Genomic DNA, 12,291 nt, shown 5'->3' with positions numbered 1-12,291 from the left:
TGATGATACTTTTTATGTGCTGCAGTCTTTCTATGAAAGAAAATTACAAAAAAATAAGGGTTTTTCCAAATGTGAACACGTGTTCCACGGAACAGCAAGGTGATGTACCTAAGAGCAAATATTCGATTGAAATTTAAAAGCGTTCCAGTCGAGAAAATACTGTCAGTACTGTAGGTAATAGTCTCTCTGCTACGTTATTGCCGCGCGGGATTAGCAGAGCGGTCGCGGGCGCTTCAGTCATGGACTGTGTGGCTGGTCCCGGCGGAGGTTCGAGTCCTCCCTCGGGCATTGGTGTGTGTGTGTTTGACCTTAAGATAATTTAGGTTAGTAGCGTGTAAGCTTAGGACTGATGACCTTAGCAGTTAAGTCCCATAAGATTTCACACACATTTGAACATTTGCTACTTTATTGCTCGACTACATAGAAAACAATCAGTCAGTGAAATCAAATCAATCAGATGTATTATTAAAAACCCTTTACAAGTTTAATACATTCTGAAAAAGAAGTTGTTGGAAAGTAACAAACATTTCCATTTTCAAGACAGGTAAAATTTTTAAGACGTTAAAGAAAGTCAGCTCATTTGCAAGTATCATATGATCCATAGCAAAGACTTTCTTCTGTTCTGGGAACAAGATCATGGACAACCGATGGAATATGCCTTAACTATCTACATGTTATGTTAGGATATACAGCATTGTACTCATAATAAAATGCTGCGCCTGAAGATTTAGCAATATATTCCAAACAGCTTTAAGCACTTAAACGTGTAGGCGGCGAAATATTAACAAATAGTGCACAAAACACTATTCATACCCAACGACAACAAAAACTGTAGAAAATGGGAGAAGCTGCTTATGGCGGTGCCTAGTGCGCGTTCCTTCGTATGATTCTAAAGGCAGTCACTAGACTCAAGTACTGCCCAAAAAATCGCGTGTTCCTAGCTAAACTATCTTCTGAATAGAACAGCATCACATACTCCTAAAACCGTTTTACAGTTTACAATTAATGAAATGCGCAAGAGAATATTTTTACGCGCATAAACAGTAAGAAAGCTAAATCAAAGGTAATGGTTTGTGATAAAGGAGGGCAATCAGTAGCGTAACTACATGTGTGTGACAAGCTAGAGAACAAATTGACGCATATATTTAGGTGATAAGATCACTAAAGATGAATGAAACAAAGAAAAAGTAAGAAGCACAATTACCCAATCACAAAGTGCCTTCAATAAAAATAAGCAGGTACTAACCACAAAAAGCGAGAGTGAACAAATCAGGAAAGAGTTTCTGAAAGTATGAGGTGCGTTCTATAAGCTATGAATCATATTTTTTTCTGAAAGCAGGTTGCTGTAACTCAAGATTTCAACACACCATATTATTCCTATACTATTTTGGCTACAAACCCCTGTTTTCCAAAACAATCTCCGTTCATTGCGATAGCCTTACGCGACCTTACTGGAGTGGCCTGTATGTCCGCATGGTCCCACTCTACTGGTCGACATCGGAGCTGATGTCTTGCTGCAACGATAAAGTCCCCATCATCCACGTACTGCTTCCCTCAGAGCACTTCCTTCATTGGACCAAACAGATGGAAGTCGGAAGGTGCAAAATCCTGGCTGTAGGGTGGATGAGGAAGAACAGGCCAATGAAGTTTTGTGAGCTTCTCTCGGGTGCGCAGACTTGTGTGAGGCCTTGCGTTGTCACGGAGAAGGGATTCGTTTTCATTTTTGTGGCGACGAACACGCTGAAGTCTTTTCTTCAGTTTCCTGAGGGTAGCACAATACACTTCAGAGTTGATCATTGCATCATGAGGGATGGCACCAAACAGAATAACCCGTTCAGAATCCCAGAAGACCGTTGCCATGTCTTTACTGGCTGAGGGTGCGCCTTCGGACTTTTACTTAGGAGGAGAGGTGGTGTGGCGACACTCCCTTGTTTCCGGTTCGAAGTGATCAATCCATCTTTCGTCGCCTGTGACGATGTTCGGCAAAAGTTGTCACGATCAGCCTAATAAAGTGTAAGTTATTCCGCACACATGGTTCTTCGTTGAATTTTACGAACTTCTATTAGACTGAAAGGAACCCGGCGGGCACACAGCTACCAGAATCCCAACTAGTGGACGAGAGTGTCCGCACGTTCCAACCTTGCAGGAATCACAGCCGTGTGCGACACCTGCAGGAAGGCGATGTTTGAAGTGATCGCTGTCCCAAAAATATACTGATACCAGTCTTTGAATGCTGGGCCCTACGTCGCCTGGACAGAAGGTGGGAATTTCCTACACGTCGGTCAGGGGGCCTGAAGATGGCGTGATATATCGCCGAAACTGGTAGCCCAATAAAGCAACAGTTTCGAAATTTAGAAGGAGAATGTTCGGCATACATTCTCTATTTTTCAAAAGATCTTTAACTCCCCTTTCAACAGCGGCCGCGGAGTAATGGGCAACTGGCACCTAGGGCAGACTTCCACTATCGATTTCCATTTCCCCCCCCCTCCCCTCCTCCCGCCTGCCAACATAGCCGCGTTTATATTTAATTCTCCTCACTGTTTAGCATGTTTACTTATTTACTGAGAGCAACATGACTTAACAATTAAGCAGAAGGTACGTGTTTCAGTAATTCATTTCTGTGTGATACCGTTCTAAATACAGAATAACACACAGTCAAATGTCACATTGCTTACAACAGTAACACGATTCCTTTCTCGTTTTTCATTTCTGATCAATTCAAACTCATAACAAAAAAACTAACAAAAATTATACTGTTTTCACATTCGTTACTTTGTCTCACTTGGCATACGTAGATAGGCACCATCAAGAAGTCGAAAACAAAAAAACAAGCGTAAGGTATTAGTTGACTACAGTATTATTCCATCCGGGAGTGAGGATTCACTGATAGTATCTGCACCACTGTCTTGAAGTCATTCACAGTGCGATGCGCTCTCCTTATTCACTATTGCACTGGTTTACTGAAACGTCACTGCGTGTTTCCAATATCGGGCATGGGATGCCAAGTGCAATAATATCGTATCGTGATCGCTAGTGGGTATTATGGAACTATTGCTCAACAGATCCCAGGGTCAATATCATCATGACTCTCTTTCATACGCATCCGACAGTTTCCATTTCATTGCCCTCCAAGTCATTTCCTGCTACTTCTTCTACTACTACTACTACTGCTGCTGCTGCTGCTGCTGCTACAATACCCCACTCTTACTTCCCCCTCCCCCTTCCACTTTTCTATTGCTCGTCCTCATTTTTTTCGTCCGTCAAACAACTGTTCCCCGCCCGCCAAACGCTAGTTGCGCCACTGACGAAACTCAAAATTTAATTCAAACCAGAAATGTGACTAAGTATCAGAAGTAAACCGTATAGTCGTCGACCACTTCATCCTCTTTCATAGTACAGGAGGTCAGAACACATTTTAAAATTGGGGGACATGTCGCCTTCAGTGCAAATATCTGTGGGGAGATAATGCCAGGATACCGACAGAGCGTGTCAATGTCCACAATCTGGTAAACTATTAACATCAATTACTAAATTACAGCCCTCTTAGAACGTGGAACTTCAGGTAGCCTATGGTAGGGGCGTATGACATAAACGATTTACCATTAATCTTGCAGAGAGCTGTTTCGTATGTAACTAGACAGAAGGGAATGACTATGTAATAACACATTCGAACAACAGAGGCAGTTTTGCAAGTGGACTTCACAAACCTATTGTTCTGAGGAGAAGTAATTGTTGAGTACGTGCATTAGCATTCCACCTCTCTTCTCAGATTAGAAGGGACAACAGAAGAGCCTCGAATTAGGCTACGGACGACGATATGGCTGACGTCAGAAAGTGGCACTGGGCTGGCCTATATGGGCTGTTCGCAAAGTGGAGGGCGGGCTTCCTGTATTTAAGGTGCTTCCCGCTCTGGAATGGCAATCCATGGCACATAATTACCCCCTTAATGACTGTACAGGTCCCTTCTCATTTTACATCGCGTGACCTGCATAACGTCTCTGCTTGCGCTAAACAAATAAAAAAGAAATGTGTGTTTGTTTCCGGCTGTAGAAGAGATCCAGTTTTGTTCCTAGTTGCAGAGGGCGCTGTGTTTAATAAAAGAAACTCATTCCGTATATGGACGCAAACAAACAAAAAAAGACATTCTAAAGGTATTCTAAATACTTCTATGCAAATGCGAAGAATGCGTATTTATTTTACCATATACATTTTGTATTATTGGATTAAAACGACGTCAATGGTTTGTAGTCAAATTTATTTCCGATTATGGTTTGGCGGTAGATTTAAAAACAGTTCAGTTAATAAGATACTAAAGGGTGAATTATTTACTTAGTGCACGTTCGCCAGTTTTCTGCTTACATCCTGAAGCGTGGTATGTATGCACACTTCTCAAGTGTTTGGCTCTTTGGCACTCGTCTTTTTGACTTTTTCACTTTCACTTGCAGCAGACATTTCCCGATGCAACACGCGACTATATATTGCATTAACCCCTAGGCCAACTTTCATCGCACTCCTAGAATTAAGTAAATACAAATCAATATAAACTAATACAACTTAGTACATATTTGACAAGCATAGAGCAAGCGAAAGTTTTTAGATAAAGTGACCACTGAATTTAGTACCTAAGATGGCAATACTACACTCATAAAGTGGTAAAATATTTAGTTTTGTGCTACACTAGGAAAAGTGTAACATTGCAAGTGAAAGTGAAAATACGCCATGCAAACCAGTGTAATAGACAGTAACACATGACAAATGAGCGTGCACTTCCGGACCCATTTTTTTGTTCATTTATTTTCCTAGCAAGACACAAACATCATAAAAAATATTTACATTTGGTATGCTAAACAACATTCAGAAGTAGCTATAACAAAAAAGAGGAAAGTGGTAGTTGTTACAGTAGGAAAAAGCGGAGTTTATATTAGTTCATGAGGAGTTTAACAACAAAGGAAGATTACAGAAGTTATATTTAAAATGAGGACACTGACAGCAATGAATCTGAGGAATAGATGGGAGATGTTGAGAAAGGAGAACGTGATATAAATACGTGCAATCAAGGGAGAGGGAGAGAAAATGGCGTCACTGACTGGGAAACGAAATGAGAAAGGAGCATAACTGGGGAGAAGATGGAAACATTTGCTTTGTTGTTCGACAGGGCGAAAACTGGCCGTCTTCTTTAATATTTCTAGTAGAGTAAGAGTAATGTAAATGGAAAACAGAAACAAACGAAATAAGTAAAAAATACTACACTTTTAGGAGTGTGCTTGTCTCTGTGACAGAGACGAGCGTCACGCACCCTGAAGGTCTGATTCTCTGCTGTCTATCTTGCTGGGGGACCCCCAACGCAGGATACCCTCGTACCATTTCCTTCCGGCCTCCCCATATACATCCGCTGTGTCGCGTATTCCGACACAAACTGTCTATGTGGTCTGTACTAGCAAGGCCTTTTCTTTTTTTGGAAGTGGGGGGTGGGAAGGGTGAACTTTTCAGGTCTTCAAAGCACTTTTCTGCGCGTTTCTCAAAACTAAAACCCTCAGTTACAACTTCCCTAAGGAAATCAAAGCTTAATACAAGAAGCTCTGACTTTAGATTGTTTCGTATATACTTCTTCGGATCATGACCTGATCGAAACACAAGTTTCACAACGAAAACCGTTGACACGAAGCAATTCCGTTTCGAATGTTTGTTCGAGAAGAACCAAAGCCATATATAAACAATGGAAAATAACACCAAATAATCTAAGGACACACTTCTGAAATCAAATAATTCCAGACACTTTTAACCCACCAATAAGCGTCCATCAGATACCTATTACCTTTCCCATCCGAAACGCTACCTAATCGAATGCAGTTACATTCAACTCAATATCCAGGAAAAGAATATGACCAATGTCAAAGAATATACCGAAGGTTAGTGGAAAATATGAACATGAATGAAGTTCAACTGAAATTCCAACATGCGGGACTTCGCATCGACAGTGGAATCGGCATGGTAGATAGCAGTCAATAGAAGAATGCCTACAAGTTCTAAGTTCCACGAGGTAAAGTTAGCGGATTCACCAAGATGTCCCACCTGATACTTACAAAATGAGGGACATGAAGTCCTTTGCAAAAATGTGAAAGGCTTTTGGAACTTTGCCACAGAGGAACTTACCACCATCAACAAAGCTTATCCAAACGCTACAAAATCATCGGATTTCCTAAACACAGGCGAAATACCGTACCCAGAAAACAAAAAATTCTGTTAATTGGATAGGACAGATACCGTTCTATATGTTAAAAGGAAAGAACAAAAGTAAGGAAGATTATCGGATAAATTTTGCTGTAGAACAACACAAATTAGCAAAGAAGTAGAAGTAACAGGAAAATTATGCAAAGTTTTGAGGAAACCATGATGTAAACAATTTCACAGTGAAACAAAAAGAACAAAAATAACAAAAAAAGACTACAGAAAAAGATAAAAGACCTATTCATCGACGCCCGGGGTGGCCGAGAGGTTGTAGGCGCTACAGGCTAGAGCCGACCGCTACGGTCGCGGGTTCGAATCCTGCCTCCGGCATGGATGTGTGTGATGTCCTTAGGTTAGTTAGGTTTAACTAGTTCTAAGTTCTAGGGGACTGATGATTTCTGATGTTAAGTCCCATAGAACTCAGAGCCATTTGAACCATTTTGAACCTATTCATCCTGTAAACCTATAAACCGCTATTTTATTTGTGTAATGGTAGAAATTAGTGAAGAACCTTGAATTACGTTTTGCACGTTGAAACTAACTATAAAAATGGAAGCACCTCAGCTCATTAGTAAACAAAGGAGAGTACTGAACTTTGTGGCACTCTTCATGAACACTGTGTGGTGCGCTTGACACGTCGGAACAGTGTTGGTACTGAAATGCACTCTCAGCAGCTGACAAGCCCCTGAGAATAATCTTCTTAACATACCAATGTTATGTGCCGAACCAGGACTCGAAGCGGTCATTATCATTCACGGGCAATGCTATACCCGCCAAGCCACGTGAACATGAGAAGTAGCAGCTTCAAGTACTGAGCAGGACCCTATGCCTTAAGAACGGTTTTCCTAAGCTATAGATTATATTTAAAGTCTGCATTTCAATAATATAAACATGACATAAAGTCATGCAGGAGGCAGGTAAACATTACAATGATGAGTAGTTCTCCCTCCAGGTTGACTGGGTCGCAATGCTAAAAGTCAAACACTAGGTGAGGAGTGATTTTATTGCTCATATGACACTTACCGAATTTTATCCATCATCAGATATCCAGGAGCGATTAGTGCGCGTAGATATGGCGTTCCAAATTATCCTGTGAATGTTTGTTTCACGTACAACTTGAAAAGCCCTATCTACGTGCAGTAATCGGTCCTCTATATCTGATGATGGATGAATTCGGAAACGCGTCATGTGGGCAATAAAGTCATTCCTTGCTTGATGTTTGACTTTTACCACTGCGGCCCAGTCTGCCTGAATGCAGAACTACTGACTATTTTAATTTCAAGTTTGACATCAAATATCAACTGACAAAAGAATTTTTTTCATATGATACAGTTACAAATCAACAGTTTTCTGATACTTTTCCTTTAGTTTTACTGTGAAACCTTGCTTCTTGCCAAGTTTCATCATTCAAGGACAAAACGCTATGGACTTTGATGAGTGGTTTTGCAAGTGTCTCTTGACCGCCTTGACTTATAAGCTTCAGTGTTTTACACCACCAAGAGACCATAGACCTCAGTATGTGACACAACTTTCAAATTTATACGTCCATCCGTTCCTGAGAAAAAACGGTTTTTAACAGTTGGACAGACAGACGGGCAACAAAGTGATTGTGCTCTCAATGGTGGAACTGGCAGTAGCTTCAAATGCCTCTGAGAGTGGCGACCCATTTGTAGTTATAGTCAATAGAACGATATGAATAGTTATCCGAGTGATTCTCCGCGAAACTGGAGAAGTATCATACCAGACTTGATAAGACACTGGCTGGATAAAAGAGGTCAGAAAGGAAGGAAAGAAAGGTTCGGCTGTTTCACAGGATGTCGCGCAGACTCACCAAAGAGAATGTTACTGAAACTGTCTACAGCCGCAGAAGCCTACACACCTATTGTCTGACAAAGTCCTCCCACAGGGCGCGACGGATAGTGCCATGCAGTTGAATGCAGTGTAAAAATTGGGTCGAATCCAAAAGAATAATATAGTGAAGGAGAGAAAAACCCCAGCAACAGACAGGCGACGAACGCAGATAGAAAGTTTTTTTTGAGTATGATCGTTTTCTGAGTATGTTTACAGCGCCATGGACGTTCAACATGTTTCCATATTTTATGTCGGTAAAGCGGTTCGGCAAGCAGAGCTGCTGTTATATTTATCGAGAAGTCGTAAAGTCGTAAATTTCCACTAGAAAAACAGGTTCTCGTCGCAACTTTGTCGTGCAAAGAGCAATCGCTTAAGCTCTTATAAGATGAGCAAGAATGCAAATAACGTATTCAAAAAAGCACTGATTATTTTCGTCGAATTTATAATGTCTGCTTATCGCATCAACTATTAAGTCATTATCAAGATGTGGTATACATTTTTTTTCGTACTTCATTACCATGCCGTTTATGCAATGTCGTTTTTGTGACATCTAAGCCACAGATATAACAAACAACTACGGTATGAAGGAATTTGAGGAAACCTAGCTACTAATGGTGATCGATATGCAGCAGCAAAATGAAAAGTCTCACAGTAGGCGTGGTAATACGAAACAAAACGATAAAACGGTTAAATTGCCGAGAAGCCCTTCTCAGAGCTAAGAGAGTTTGCCAGTTAAGTGTAGAAGCAAGCTCCGTGACTTAAATCCAAGTGATAGAGGATTTGTAAGTGATGATAAAGTTCATGTGTGTTGCCTCATTATGTCCAATATGCCACATACTGAGACAAACTTGAAAGTGTAACTGAAGATTAACGTAAAAGCAGTGGAGGACACATGTAACACATCCACCAAGGCAAGCACAAAGGTATTTCGTATTCAGGAACTAACCAAATCATTCTAAGGAAACGCTGAACAAGAACAATTCCACTTGATGAGTGAATGCCAGTTCCCTAGAAGGTGGATATGCAAAATAAGTAACACATACAGGAAGAAGAATGGTCTGGTGCCTTTCACATTGTTCACGACATTGGAATTGACAATATGAAAACACGAAGCGGAAAAAAGTAGAATGACCAAGTTAAATTAATAGTGTAGGAAGTGAAAGTAAGAAACGTCTGACAGTGTTTGAAATGGGCCTCATTTTGGCCGTCCGTTTTGGCAGCCCAAATAGACGGCCAAAATGGGGCCCATTTCAAACACTGTCAGACGTTTCTTACTTTCACTTGCCCAACAACATATCGAATGGGCCTCTCAGGATTGGCATCACGTTCTCTTCACCGATGTGTGTCGCATATGTCTTCAACCAGAAAATCGTCGGAGACGTGTTTGGAGGCAACCCGGTCAGGCTGAACACCTTGGACACACTGTCCAGCGAGTGCAGCAAGGTGGAGGTTACCTGCTGTTTTGGGGTGGCATTATGTGGGGCCGAAATACGCCGCTGGCGGTTATGGAAGGCGCCGTAAAGGCTGTACGATACGTGAATGCCATCCTCCGACCGATAGTGCAACCATATCGGCAGCATATTGGCGAAGCATTCGTCTTCATGGACGCAGTTCGCGCCCCACCGTGCGCATCTTGTGAATGACTTCCTTCAGGATAACGACATCGCTCGAATAGAGTAGCCAGCGTGTTCTCCAGTCATTAACTCTATCGAACATGCCTGGGATATATTGAAAAGGATTGTTTATGGACGGCGTGACTCACCACCCGCTCTGAGGGATCTAAGCCGAATCGCCGTTTGGGAGTGGGACAATATGGACCAACAGTGCCTTGATGAACTTGTTGATAGTATGCGACGACTAATACAGGCATGCATCAATGCAAGAGGACGTGCTACTGGGTATTAGAGGTACCGATGTGTACAGTAATCTGGACCACCACCTCTGAAGGTGTCGCTGTATGGTGGTACATCATGCAATTTGTGGTTTTTATGAGGAATAAAAAGGGCGGGAATGGTGTTTATGTTGGCCGCGCGGGATTATCCGAGCGATATAGGGGCGCTGCAGTCATGGACTGTGCGGCTGATGCCGGCGGAGGATCGAGTCCTCCCTCGCGCATAGGTTTGTGTGTTTGTCCTTAGGATAATTTAGGTTAAGCAGTGTGTAAGCTTAGGGACAGATGATCTTAGCAGTTAAGTCCCATAAGATTTCACACACATTTGAACATTGATGTTTATGTTGATCTCTGTTCCAGTTTTCTGTACAGGTTCCGGAACTCTCGGAAGCGAGGTGATACAAAACTGTTTTTGATGTGTGTACTTAGGACTTTTATTGTGTGTTAAGGTGACACTGTTGTGAGGAATTGTAAGTTCTAGACCTGCGAGTTTATTATTTAGATGAAAATATGAAACCTCGGTCTTAGTTGAATGGGTTGGAACCTCCATTTAGGAAAACAGTTAGCTATTGCAACTAAACCATCTAAATCTATACACCATAAGTCACCTTTCTGTATGTGGCAGAGGATACTTTGTGTGCCGGTGTCACTTCCGCCCTTTTCCTTTCCAGTCGCGAATGATTCGCAGGAAGAACGATAGCTGGTAAGCCTCTGTGTGTGCTCGAAACTCTCTAATTTTATCTACATAGTATTTTCGCTTGATACACATAGGAGGAAACAATATATTTCTTCATTCATCTAGGAACGTACTCTCTCGGAAATTTAACAATAGACCTCATCGTGATGCAGAACGCCTCTCTTCCAGCGTCTGCCATTGCAGTTACTTCATTCTATCTGTCACGCTTTCGTGCTTTCTAAGTGAACCTGTAACGAAATGAGTGAAATATATTCGCAGTTGCGAATATAGACAACCATCATCTGTATAATGAAATGACGACAACAAAATTTCCTTGTTGTGATTCCGTTATACAGCTGATAGTTGTCTGTATTCACAACGGAGAATACGTTTCATGTATCTCATAACGCCTGTAGTCGCCGCAGTGCCTGTTTCTTTGGACGTCCATGAATGTGCTAAGGAACATTGAACCGTAATTCGGAATGACACAAGCACTGTACTACGTAACGAAAAGCACTGCTCTTCTTTGGATCTTCTCTGTTTCCTCTTTCAATCCTGTCTGGTGCGGATCTCATACTGACGTGCAATATTGAAGTACTGTTCGAACGACTGTCTTGTAAGCTACATCCATTGTTGATGAACTACATTTCCTGAGGATTCTTCCAACAAATCTCAATTTAGCATCTTCCCTTCGTGATTTTTGGTGATCATTCCGTTTCAGATCGCTCGGTACGTATACTCCTAGATATTTTATGGGAGTAACTGCTTCCACTGATTGACGTATAATTGTGTAATCATACAATAAAGGGCCTTTCTGTGTATGTATTCGCAGTGCGTTACATTTTTTTATTGTCATTTTTATCTGTTTTCCGTCTTTCCCTTAGTTGCTGGAAATTCGTGGAGGTATGTGCCGTCAATGCAACTAAATGGAAGTAGTTTGCCATACGCGCTTCGCTTCATTTGTTTGTGAAGCATCATCAGTGGCCTGAAATACATGTTTCTTTTTATACATACAGTAAGCGTATTATGTGATAGATACGATATGCTGATACATTAGATTTTGTCGTGGTTTTCTCTTCCTTTTTAGGTTAGAAGCATTTTTTGTAGACAAATACGAAACTTCTGCTACAAATGTTGCTTCGTACCTAAAAAGGAAGAGAAAAACACGAGAAATTCTAATGTATCAGCATATTATACCTATCACATAATACGTTTATTGTATGTAGAAAAAGATACATGTATTTCAGGCCACCGATGATGTTTCCCAAACAAATGAGGCGAAACGCGTATGACAACAAACAAACTGATTTTATTTAGTTGCATAGACGGTACATACCTCCACGACATTTTTTTGTATTGAGGGTCAACTGACAGTCCCTACACAACGCGTCGATCCTCTGTATTTTGCTACAATTTGCGACAGTGCTCAACTCTCTCAAATGACTTCCGCAAGTCAAGAGATGATGCATCTACCTGGTGACCTTAGTTTACTCATTTCTGGGTATCGCGGACGAACAGAGCAAGCTGGATATCACACTATCACTTGTTAGAACATCCGCCGTTTGCTTAATTTTCTTTTGTTGTGTATGTAGTGCGCCCAATAATCAGAATATCCATATTTTAAAGATGTTAATGCAGGTATATT

At 41.3% G+C, this 12,291-nt stretch overlaps 1 protein-coding gene across 1 annotated transcript in view; it reads left to right on the top strand.

The window, feature by feature from the left end:
• Positions 1 to 12,291, top strand: part of LOC126260961 (laminin subunit gamma-1) — a 1,198,090-nt gene that overhangs the window by 384,508 nt on the left and 801,291 nt on the right. The window lies entirely within an intron of this gene.

The sequence above is a fragment of the Schistocerca nitens genome, chromosome 5, assembly GCF_023898315.1.
Source record: "Schistocerca nitens isolate TAMUIC-IGC-003100 chromosome 5, iqSchNite1.1, whole genome shotgun sequence".
Lineage (NCBI taxonomy): Eukaryota > Metazoa > Arthropoda > Insecta > Orthoptera > Acrididae > Schistocerca > Schistocerca nitens.
The sequence above is the reverse complement of the archived record's forward strand: the minus strand, read 5'-3'. Positions and strand labels throughout refer to the sequence as shown.